Raw genomic sequence first — 10,000 nt, forward strand, 5'->3', positions numbered from 1 at the left:
AAATTCCCGCCGCCCCCCCCAACCCACCCCCGTGCAGGCACCCCTGCAAACGGGCCTCCGGCAGGGCCGGCCTGCCGCCCCCAGCCACCCCCCGCAACCCCCCCCACCGCCGCCCCGGCTGAGAGATCACAGGCAGCCCGCCGCCGGCCCTTCCCACCCCGTGCAGGCACCCCTGCATACGGGCCTCCGGCAGGGCCGGCCTGCCGACCCCAGCCACCCCCCGCAAGCCCCCCCCACCGCCGCCCCGGCTGAGAGAGCACAGGCAGCCCGCCGCAGGCCCACCCACCCCGTGCAGGCACCCCTGCATACGGGCCTCCGGCAGGGCCGGCCTGCCGCCCCCAGCCACCCCCCGCAAGCCCCCCCACCGCCGCCCCGACTGAGACAGCACAGGCAGCCCGCCGCCGGCCCTTCCCACCCCGTGCAGGCACCCCTGCATACGGGCCTCCGGCAGGGCCGGCCTGCCGCCCCCAGCCACCCCCCGCAACCCCCCCCACCGCCGCCCCGGCTGAGAGATCACAGGCAGCCCGCCGCCGGCCCTTCCCACCCCGTGCAGGCACCCCTGCATACGGGCCTCCGGCAGGGCCGGCCTGCCGACCCCAGCCACCCCCCGCAAGCCCCCCCCACCGCCGCCCCGGCTCAGAGAGCACAGGCAGCCCGCCGCAGGCCCACCCACCCCGTGCAGGCACCCCCGCATACGGGCCTCCGGCAGGGCCGGCCTGCCGACCCCAGCCACCCCCCGCAAGCCCCCCCACCGCCGCCCCGGCTGAGAGAGCACAGGCAGCCCGCCGCCGGCCCTTCCCACCCCGTGCAGGCACCCCTGCATACGGGCCTCCGGCAGGGCCGGCCTGCCGCCCCCAGCCACCCGCCACAGGCCCCTCCACCGCCGCCCCGGCTGAGACAGCACAGGCAGCCCGCCGCCGGCCCTTCCCACCCCGTGCAGGCACCCCTGCATACGGGCCTCCGGCAGGGCCGGCCTGCCGCCCCCAGCCACACCCCACAAGCCCCCCCACCGCCGCCCCGGCTGAGACAGCACAGGCAGCCCGCCGCCGGCCCTTCCCACCCCGTGCAGGCACCCCTGCATACGGGCCTCCGGCAGGGCCGGCCTGCCGACCCCAGCCACCCCCCGCAAGCCCCCCCACCGCCGCCCCGGCTGAGAGAGCACAGGCAGCCCGCCGCCGGCCCTTCCCACCCCGTGCAGGCACCCCTGCATACGGGCCTCCGGCAGGGCCGGCCTGCCGCCCCCAGCCACCCGCCACAGGCCCCCCCCACCGCCGCCCCGGCTGAGACAGCACAGGCAGCCCGCCGCCGGCCCTTCCCACCCCGTGCAGGCACCCCTGCATACGGGCCTCCGGCAGGGCCGGCCTGCCGCCCACAGCCACCCCCCGCAACCCCCCCCACCGCCGCCCCGGCTCAGAGAGCACAGGCAGCCCGCCGCAGGCCCACCCACCCCGTGCAGGCACCCCTGCATACGGGCCTCCGGCAGGGCCGGCCTGCCGCCCCCAGCCACCCCCCGCAAGCCCCCCCCACCGCCGCCCCGGCTCAGAGAGCACAGGCAGCCCGCCGCAGGCCCACCCACCCCGTGCAGGCACCCCTGCATACGGGCCTCCGGCAGGGCCGGCCTGCCGACCCCAGCCACCCCCCGCAAGCCCCCCCACCGCCGCCCCGGCTGAGAGATCACAGGCAGCCCGCCGCCGGCCCTTCCCACCCCGTGCAGGCACCCCTGCATACGGGCCTCCGGCAGGGCCGGCCTGCCGCCCCCAGCCACACCCCACAAGCCCCCCCACCGCCGCCCCGGCTGAGACAGCACAGGCAGCCCGCCGCCGGCCCTTCCCACCCCGTGCAGGCACCCCTGCATACGGGCCTCCGGCAGGGCCGGCCTGCCGACCCCAGCCACCCCCCGCAAGCCCCCCCACCGCCGCCCCGGCTGAGAGAGCACAGGCAGCCCGCCGCCGGCCCTTCCCACCCCGTGCAGGCACCCCTGCATACGGGCCTCCGGCAGGGCCGGCCTGCCGCCCCCAGCCACCCGCCACAGGCCCCCCCACCGCCGCCCCGGCTGAGACAGCACAGGCAGCCCGCCGCCGGCCCTTCCCACCCCGTGCAGGCACCCCTGCATACGGGCCTCCGGCAGGGCCGGCCTGCCGCCCACAGCCACCCCCCGCAACCCCCCCCACCGCCGCCCCGGCTCAGAGAGCACAGGCAGCCCGCCGCAGGCCCACCCACCCCGTGCAGGCACCCCTGCATACGGGCCTCCGGCAGGGCCGGCCTGCCGCCCCCAGCCACCCCCCGCAAGCCCCCCCCACCGCCGCCCCGGCTCAGAGAGCACAGGCAGCCCGCCGCAGGCCCACCCACCCCGTGCAGGCACCCCTGCATACGGGCCTCCGGCAGGGCCGGCCTGCCGACCCCAGCCACCCCCCGCAAGCCCCCCCACCGCCGCCCCGGCTGAGAGATCACAGGCAGCCCGCCGCCGGCCCTTCCCACCCCGTGCAGGCACCCCTGCATACGGGCCTCCGGCAGGGCCGGCCTGCCGACCCCAGCCACCCCCCGCAAGCCCCCCCCACCGCCGCCCCGGCTCAGAGAGCACAGGCAGCCCGCCGCAGGCCCACCCACCCCGTGCAGGCACCCCTGCATACGGGCCTCCGGCAGGGCCGGCCTGCCGACCCCAGCCACCCCCCGCAAGCCCCCCCACCGCCGCCCCGACTGAGACAGCACAGGCAGCCCGCCGCCGGCCCTTCCCACCCCGTGCAGGCACCCCTGCATACGGGCCTCCGGCAGGGCCGGCCTGCCGCCCCCAGCCACCCCCCGCAACCCCCCCCACCGCCGCCCCGGCTGAGAGATCACAGGCAGCCCGCCGCCGGCCCTTCCCACCCCGTGCAGGCACCCCTGCATACGGGCCTCCGGCAGGGCCGGCCTGCCGACCCCAGCCACCCCCCGCAAGCCCCCCCCACCGCCGCCCCGGCTCAGAGAGCACAGGCAGCCCGCCGCAGGCCCACCCACCCCGTGCAGGCACCCCTGCATACGGGCCTCCGGCAGGGCCGGCCTGCCGCCCCCAGCCACCCCCCGCAAGCCCCCCCACCGCCGCCTCGGCTGAGAGAGCACAGGCACCCCGCCGCCGGCCCTTCCTACCCCGTGCAGGCACCCCTGCATACGGGCCTCCGGCCGGGCCGGCCTGCCGCCCCCAGCCACCCCCCACAAGCCCCCCCACCGCCGCCCCGGCTCAGAGAGCACAGGCAGCCCGCCGCAGGCCCACCCACCCCGTGCAGGCACCCCTGCATACGGGCCTCCGGCAGGGCCGGCCTGCCGACCCCAGCCACCCCCCGCAAGCCCCCCCACCGCCGCCCCGACTGAGACAGCACAGGCAGCCCGCCGCCGGCCCTTCCCACCCCGTGCAGGCACCCCTGCATACGGGCCTCCGGCAGGGCCGGCCTGCCGCCCCCAGCCACCCCCCGCAACCCCCCCCACCGCCGCCCCAGGTGAGAGAGCACAGGCAGCCCGCCGCCGGCCCTTCCCACCCCGTGCAGGCACCCCTGCATACGGGCCTCCGGCAGGGCCGGCCTGCCGACCCCAGCCACCCCCCACAAGCCCCCCCACCGCCGCCCCGGCTGAGACAGCACAGGCAGCCCGCCGCCGGCCCTTCCCACCCCATGCAGGCACCCCTGCATACGGGCCTCCGGCAGGGCCGGCCTGCCGACCCCAGCCACCCCCCGCAAGCCCCCCCACCGCCGCCCCGGCTGAGAGAGCACAGGCAGCCCGCCGCCGGCCCTTCCCACCCCGTGCAGGCACCCCTGCATACGGGCCTCCGGCAGGGCCGGCCTGCCGCCCCCAGCCACCCGCCACAGGCCCCTCCACCGCCGCCCCGGCTGAGACAGCACAGGCAGCCCGCCGCCGGCCCTTCCCACCCCGTGCAGGCACCCCTGCATACGGGCCTCCGGCAGGGCCGGCCTGCCGCCCACAGCCACCCCCCGCAACCCCCCCCACCGCCGCCCCGGCTGAGAGAGCACAGGCAGCCCGCCGCCGGCCCTTCCCACCCCGTGCAGGCACCCCTGCATACGGGCCTCCGGCAGGGCCAGCCTGCCGACCCCAGCCACCCCCCGCAAGCCCCCCCCACCGCCGCCCCGGCTCAGAGAGCACAGGCAGCCCGCCGCAGGCCCACCCACCCCGTGCAGGCACCCCTGCATACGGGCCTCCGGCAGGGCCGGCCTGCCGACCCCAGCCACCCCCCGCAAGCCCCCCCACCGCCGCCCCGACTGAGACAGCACAGGCAGCCCGCCGCCGGCCCTTCCCACCCCGTGCAGGCACCCCTGCATACGGGCCTCCGGCAGGGCCGGCCTGCCGCCCCCAGCCACCCCCCGCAACCCCCCCCACCGCCGCCATGGCTGAGACAGCACAGGCAGCCCGCCGCCGGCCCTTCCCACCCCGTGCAGGCACCCCTGCATACGGGCCTCCGGCAGGGCCGGCCTGCCGCCCCCAGCCACCCCCCGCAAGCCCCCCCACCGCCGCCCCGGCTGAGACAGCACAGGCAGCCCGCCGCCGGCCCTTCCCACCCCGTGCAGGCACCCCTGCATACGGGCCTCCGGCAGGGCCGGCCTGCCGACCCCAGCCACCCCTCCGCAAGCCCCCCCACCGCCGCCCCGGCTGAGACAGCACAGGCAGCCCGCCGCCGGCCCTTCCCACCCCGTGCAGGCACCCCTGCATACGGGCCTCCGGCAGGGCCGGCCTGCCGCCCCCAGCCACCCGCCGCAGGCCCCCCCACCGCCGCCCCGGCTGAGACAGCACAGGCAGCCCGCCGCTGCCCCTTCCCACCCCGTGCAGGCACCCCTGCATACGGGCCTCCGGCAGGGCCGGCCTGCCGCCCCCAGCCACCCCCCGCAAGCCCCCCCACCGCCGCCTCGGCTGAGAGAGCACAGGCACCCCGCCGCCGGCCCTTCCTACCCCGTGCAGGCACCCCTGCATACGGGCCTCCGGCCGGGCCGGCCTGCCGCCCCCAGCCACCCCCCACAAGCCCCCCCACCGCCGCCCCGGCTGAGACAGCACAGGCAGCCCGCCGCCGCCCCTTCCCACCCCGTGCAGGCACCCCTGCATACGGGCCTCCGGCAGGACCGGCCTGCCGCCCCCAGACAACCCCCGCAAGCCCCCCCACCGCCGCCCCGGCTGAGAGAGCACAGGCACCCCGCCGCCGCCCCTTCCCACCCCGTGCAGGCACCCCTGCATACGGGCCTCCGGCAGGGCCGGCCTGCCGACCCCAGCCACCCCCCGCAAGCCCCCCCACCGCCGCCCCGGCTGAGAGAGCACAGGCAGCCCGCCGCCGGCCCTTCCCACCCCGTGCAGGCACCCCTGCATACGGGCCTCCAGCACGGGCGACCCGCTCTGTCCGCAGGGAGGACAGGTCTACCCCTTCTGCCGGCAGGGAGGCCAGGTCTACCCCTTCTGCCGGCAGGGATGCCAGGTCTACCCGTTTTACCGGCAGGGAGGCCAGGTCTACCCCTTCTGCCGGCAGGGAGGCCAGGTCTACCCGTTTTACCGGCAGGGATGCCAGGTCTACCCGTTCTAGCGGCAGGGAGGCCAGGTCTACCCATATTGCCGGCAGGGAGACCAGGTCTACCCATTTACCGGCAGGGAGACCAGGTCTACCCGTTCTGGCGGCAGGGAGAACAGGTCTACCCTTTTTGCCGGCAGGGAGACCAGGTCTACCCGTTTTGCCGGCAGGGAGAACAGGTGTACCCGTTCTGGCTGCAGGGAGACCAGGTCTACCCGTTTTGCCGGCAGGGATAACAGGTCTACCCGATTTACCTGCAGGGAGACCAGGTCTACCCATTTACCGGCAGGGAGACCAGGTCTACCCGTTTTGCCGGCAGGGATGCCAGGTCTACCCGTTCTGGCGGCAGGGAGAACAGGTCTACCCGTTTTACCTGCAGGGAGAACAGGTCTACCCGTTTTACCGGCAGGGAGACCAGGTCTACCCGTTTTGCCGGCAGGGATGCCAGGTCTACCCGTTTTACCTGCAGGGATGCCAGGTCTACCCGTTTTACCGGCAGGGAGGCCAGGTCTACCCGTTCTGCCGGCAGGGAGGCCAGGTCTACCCGTTCTAGCGGCAGGGAGACCAGGTCTACCCATTTACCGGCAGGGAGACCAGGTCTACCCGTTTTGCCGGCAGGGATGCCAGGTCTACCCGTTTTGCCGGCAGGGATAACAGGTCTACCCGTTTTACCTGCAGGGAGGCCAGGTCTACCCGTTTTACCGGCAGGGAGACCAGGTCTACCCGTTTTGCCGGCAGGGATGCCAGGTCTACCCGTTCTGGCGGCAGGGAGACCAGGTCTACCCGTTCTGCCGGCAGGGATGCCAGGTCTACCCGTTTTACCTGCACGGAGACCAGGTCTACCCGTTTTACCGGCAGGGAGGCCAGGTCTACCCGTTCTGGCGGCAGGGAGAACAGGTCTACCCTTTTTGCCGGCAGGGAGACCAGGTCTACCCGTTTTGCCGGCAGGGATGCCAGGTCTACCCGTTCTGGCGTCAGGGAGAACAGGTCTACCCGTTTTACCGGCAGGGAGAACAGGTCTACCCGTTTTACCGGCAGGGAGACCAGGTCTACCCGTTTTGCCGGCAGGGATGCCAGGTCTACCCGTTTTACCTGCAGGGATGCCAGGTCTACCCGTTTTACCGGCAGGGAGGCCAGGTCTACCCGTTCTGCCGGCAGGGAGGCCAGGTCTACCCGTTCTAGCGGCAGGGAGACCAGGTCTACCCATTTACCGGCAGGGAGACCAGGTCTACCCGTTTTGCCGGCAGGGATGCCAGGTCTACCCGTTTTGCCGGCAGGGATAACAGGTCTACCCGTTTTACCTGCAGGGAGGCCTGGTCTACCCGTTTTACCGGCAGGGAGACCAGGTCTACCCGTTCTGCCGGCAGGGATGCCAGGTCTACCCGTTTTACCTGCACGGAGACCAGGTCTACCCGTTTTACCGGCAGGGAGGCCAGGTCTACCCGTTCTGGCGGCAGGGAGAACAGGTCTACCCTTTTTGCCGGCAGGGAGACCAGGTCTACCCGTTTTGCCGGCAGGGATGCCAGGTCTACCCGTTCTGGCTGCAGGGAGACCAGGTCTACCCGTTTTGCCAGCAGGGATAACAGGTCTACCCGTTTTACCTGCAGGGAGACCAGGTCTACCCGTTTTACCGGCAGGGAGACCAGGTCTACCCGTTTTGCCGGCAGGGATGCCAGGTCTACCCGTTCTGCCGGCAGGGAGGCCAGGTCTACCCGTTTTACCGGCAGGGAGGCCAGGTCTACCCGTTTTACCTGCAGGGAGAACAGGTCTACCCGTTTTACCGGCAGGGAGACCAGGTCTACCCGTTTTGCCGGCAGGGATGCCAGGTCTACCCGTTGTGGCGGCAGGGAGGCCAGGTCTACCCGTTCTGCCGGCAGGGAGGCCAGGTCTACCCGTTTTACCTGCAGGGAGGCCAGGTCTACCCGTTTTGGCGGCAGGGAGACCAGGTCTACCCGTTTTGCCGGCAGGGATGCCAGGTCTACCCGCTTCCGGCAGGGATGCCAGGTCTACCCGGTTCCAGGCAGGGAGGCCTCGTCTACCCGTTCTGCCGGCAGGGAGGCCAGGTCTACCCGTTTTACCGGCAGGGATGCCAGGTCTACCCGCTTCCGGCAGGGATGCCAGGTCTACCCGGTTCCAGGCAGGGAGGCCTCGTCTACCCGTTCTGCCGGCAGGGAGGCCAGGTCTACCCGTTTTACCGGCAGGGATGCCAGGTCTACCCGCTTCCGGCAGGGATGCCAGGTCTACCCGGTTCCAGGCAGGGAGGCCTCGTCTACCCGTTCTGCCGGCAGGGAGGCCAGGTCTACCCGTTTTACCGTCCGCCGGGTCCGGTGTGCCCGATGTGGCCGCCGGAGCTGCCGGCGGAAAGGGATGCCTCGTCTACCTCGCTCCGGCGGGACTTTGGCTCCACCGCGGTTCTGGCAGGTAGACGTCTTGCCCGGTTCTTCTTCGGAGCTGCCGAAGGGGTCGCTGCTTTGCGCTGCCTCCAGTTACGTCATGGTAAGAGTCGGCGGCGCTCGCGCGCCTCCCCGCTGGGGGAAGACGGTTCTCTTCGAGCCCGCCGGGGCCGGGGACCTCGCTGTCCGTATACTAGGGCAGAGGGCTGGCGCTCGCGGACCAGCGCCATCGAACCGCTGCAGCTACTCGCGGTTCAGCCGGCAGACTCGGGCGTTGCACGGCGGCCATGGCCGTGGCCGTTCTGCCTCCTACCTATCGCGCACGGCGCTTCCGACTGCCAGAAGCCGCGCGAAGCCGCTGCTTGCCCGCAGGCTCCGGTGGCCGTTGCCGACTGGAGCGAGGGCTCCAAGAGGGGTTTCTCCAGAGCCGGGCCGAGACGGGCGGCGGTCGCCGGCACTCGAACGCTTGTCACCCGCGGCTCAGCCGGCAGACTCGGGCGTTGCCCGGCGGCCCTGGCCGTGGCCGTTCTGCCTCCTACCTGTCGCGCACGGCGCTTCCGACTGCCAGAAGCCGTGCGAAGCCGCTGCTTGCCCGCAGGCTCCGGTGGCCGTTGCCGACTGGAGCGAGGGCTCCAAGAGGGGTTTCTCCAGGGCCGGGCCGAGACCGGCGGCGGTCGCCGGCACTCGAACGCTTGTCACCCGCGGCTCAGCCGGCAGACTCGGGCGTTGCCCGGCGGCCCTGGCCGTGGCCGTTCTGCCTCCTACCTATCGCGCACGGCGCTTCCGACTGCCAGAAGCCGCGCGAAGCCGCTGCTTGCCCGCAGGCTCCGGTGGCCGTTGCCGACTGGAGCGAGGGCTCCAAGAGGGGTTTCTCCAGGGCCGGGCCGAGACGGGCGGCGGTCGCCGGCACTCGAACGCTTGTCACCCGCGGCTCAGCCGGCAGACTCGGGCGTTGCCCGGCGGCCCTGGCCGTGGCCGTTCTGCCTCCTACCTATCGCGCACGGCGCTTCCGACTGCCAGAAGCCGCGCGAAGCCGCTGCTTGCCCGCAGGCTCCGGTGGCCGTTGCCCACTGGAGCGAAGGCTCCAAGAGGGGTTTCTCCAGGGCCGGGCCGAGACCGGCGGCGGTCGCCGGCACTCGAACGCTTGTCACCCGCGGCTCAGCCGGCAGACTCGGGCGTTGCCCGGCGGCCCTGGCCGTGGCCGTTCTGCCTCCTACCTATCGCTCACGGCGCTTCCGACTGCCAGAAGCCGCGCGAAGCCGCTGCTTGCCCGCAGGCTCCGGTGGCCGTTGCCGACTGGAGCGAGGGCTCCAAGAGGGGTTTCTCCAGGGCCGGGCCGAGACGGGCGGCGGTCGCCGGCACTCGAACGCTTGTCACCCGCGGCTCAGCCGGCAGACTCGGGCGTTGCCCGGCGGCCCTGGCCGTGGCCGTTCTGCCTCCTACCTATCGCGCACGGCGCTTCCGACTGCCAGAAGCCGCGCGAAGCCGCTGCTTGCCCGCAGGCTCCGGTGGCCGTTGCCGACTGGAGCGAAGGCTCCAAGAGGGGTTTCTCCAGGGCCGGGCCGAGACCGGCGGCGGTCGCCGGCACTCGAACGCTTGTCACCCGCGGCTCAGCCGGCAGACTCGGGCGTTGCCCGGCGGCCCTGGCCGTGGCCGTTCTGCCTCCTACCTATCGCTCACGGCGCTTCCGACTGCCAGAAGCCGCGCGAAGCCGCTGCTTGCCCGCAGGCTCCGGTGGCCGTTGCCGACTGGAGCGAGGGCTCCAAGAGGGGTTTCTCCAGGGCCGGGCCGAGACGGGCGGCGGTCTCCGGCACTCGAACGCTTGTAGGGCCGGGGTTTGGGAGTGGAGCCTGCCGTGGCTCCCCCCCCTCCCCACGCCCGTTAACAGCAGCCATCCGCGGGCACGTTGCAGAGAAGCCTCTACGGCAATCCGGCTCTGCCGGTGGCCACGCCGCGTTGGGCTTCTGCTGTCGACGCTGCCCGCTCGCTCGCTCGCACGCAGGGCCCCGCGCCTGTGCTGCCCAGCCCTGCCCGAGGTTCGGGGTCCGGGGGCCGGCGCGCGCGGCCGTCGCTG

The sequence above is a fragment of the Opisthocomus hoazin genome, unplaced genomic scaffold (assembly GCF_030867145.1).
Source record: "Opisthocomus hoazin isolate bOpiHoa1 unplaced genomic scaffold, bOpiHoa1.hap1 HAP1_SCAFFOLD_84, whole genome shotgun sequence".
Taxonomy (NCBI): domain Eukaryota; kingdom Metazoa; phylum Chordata; class Aves; order Opisthocomiformes; family Opisthocomidae; genus Opisthocomus; species Opisthocomus hoazin.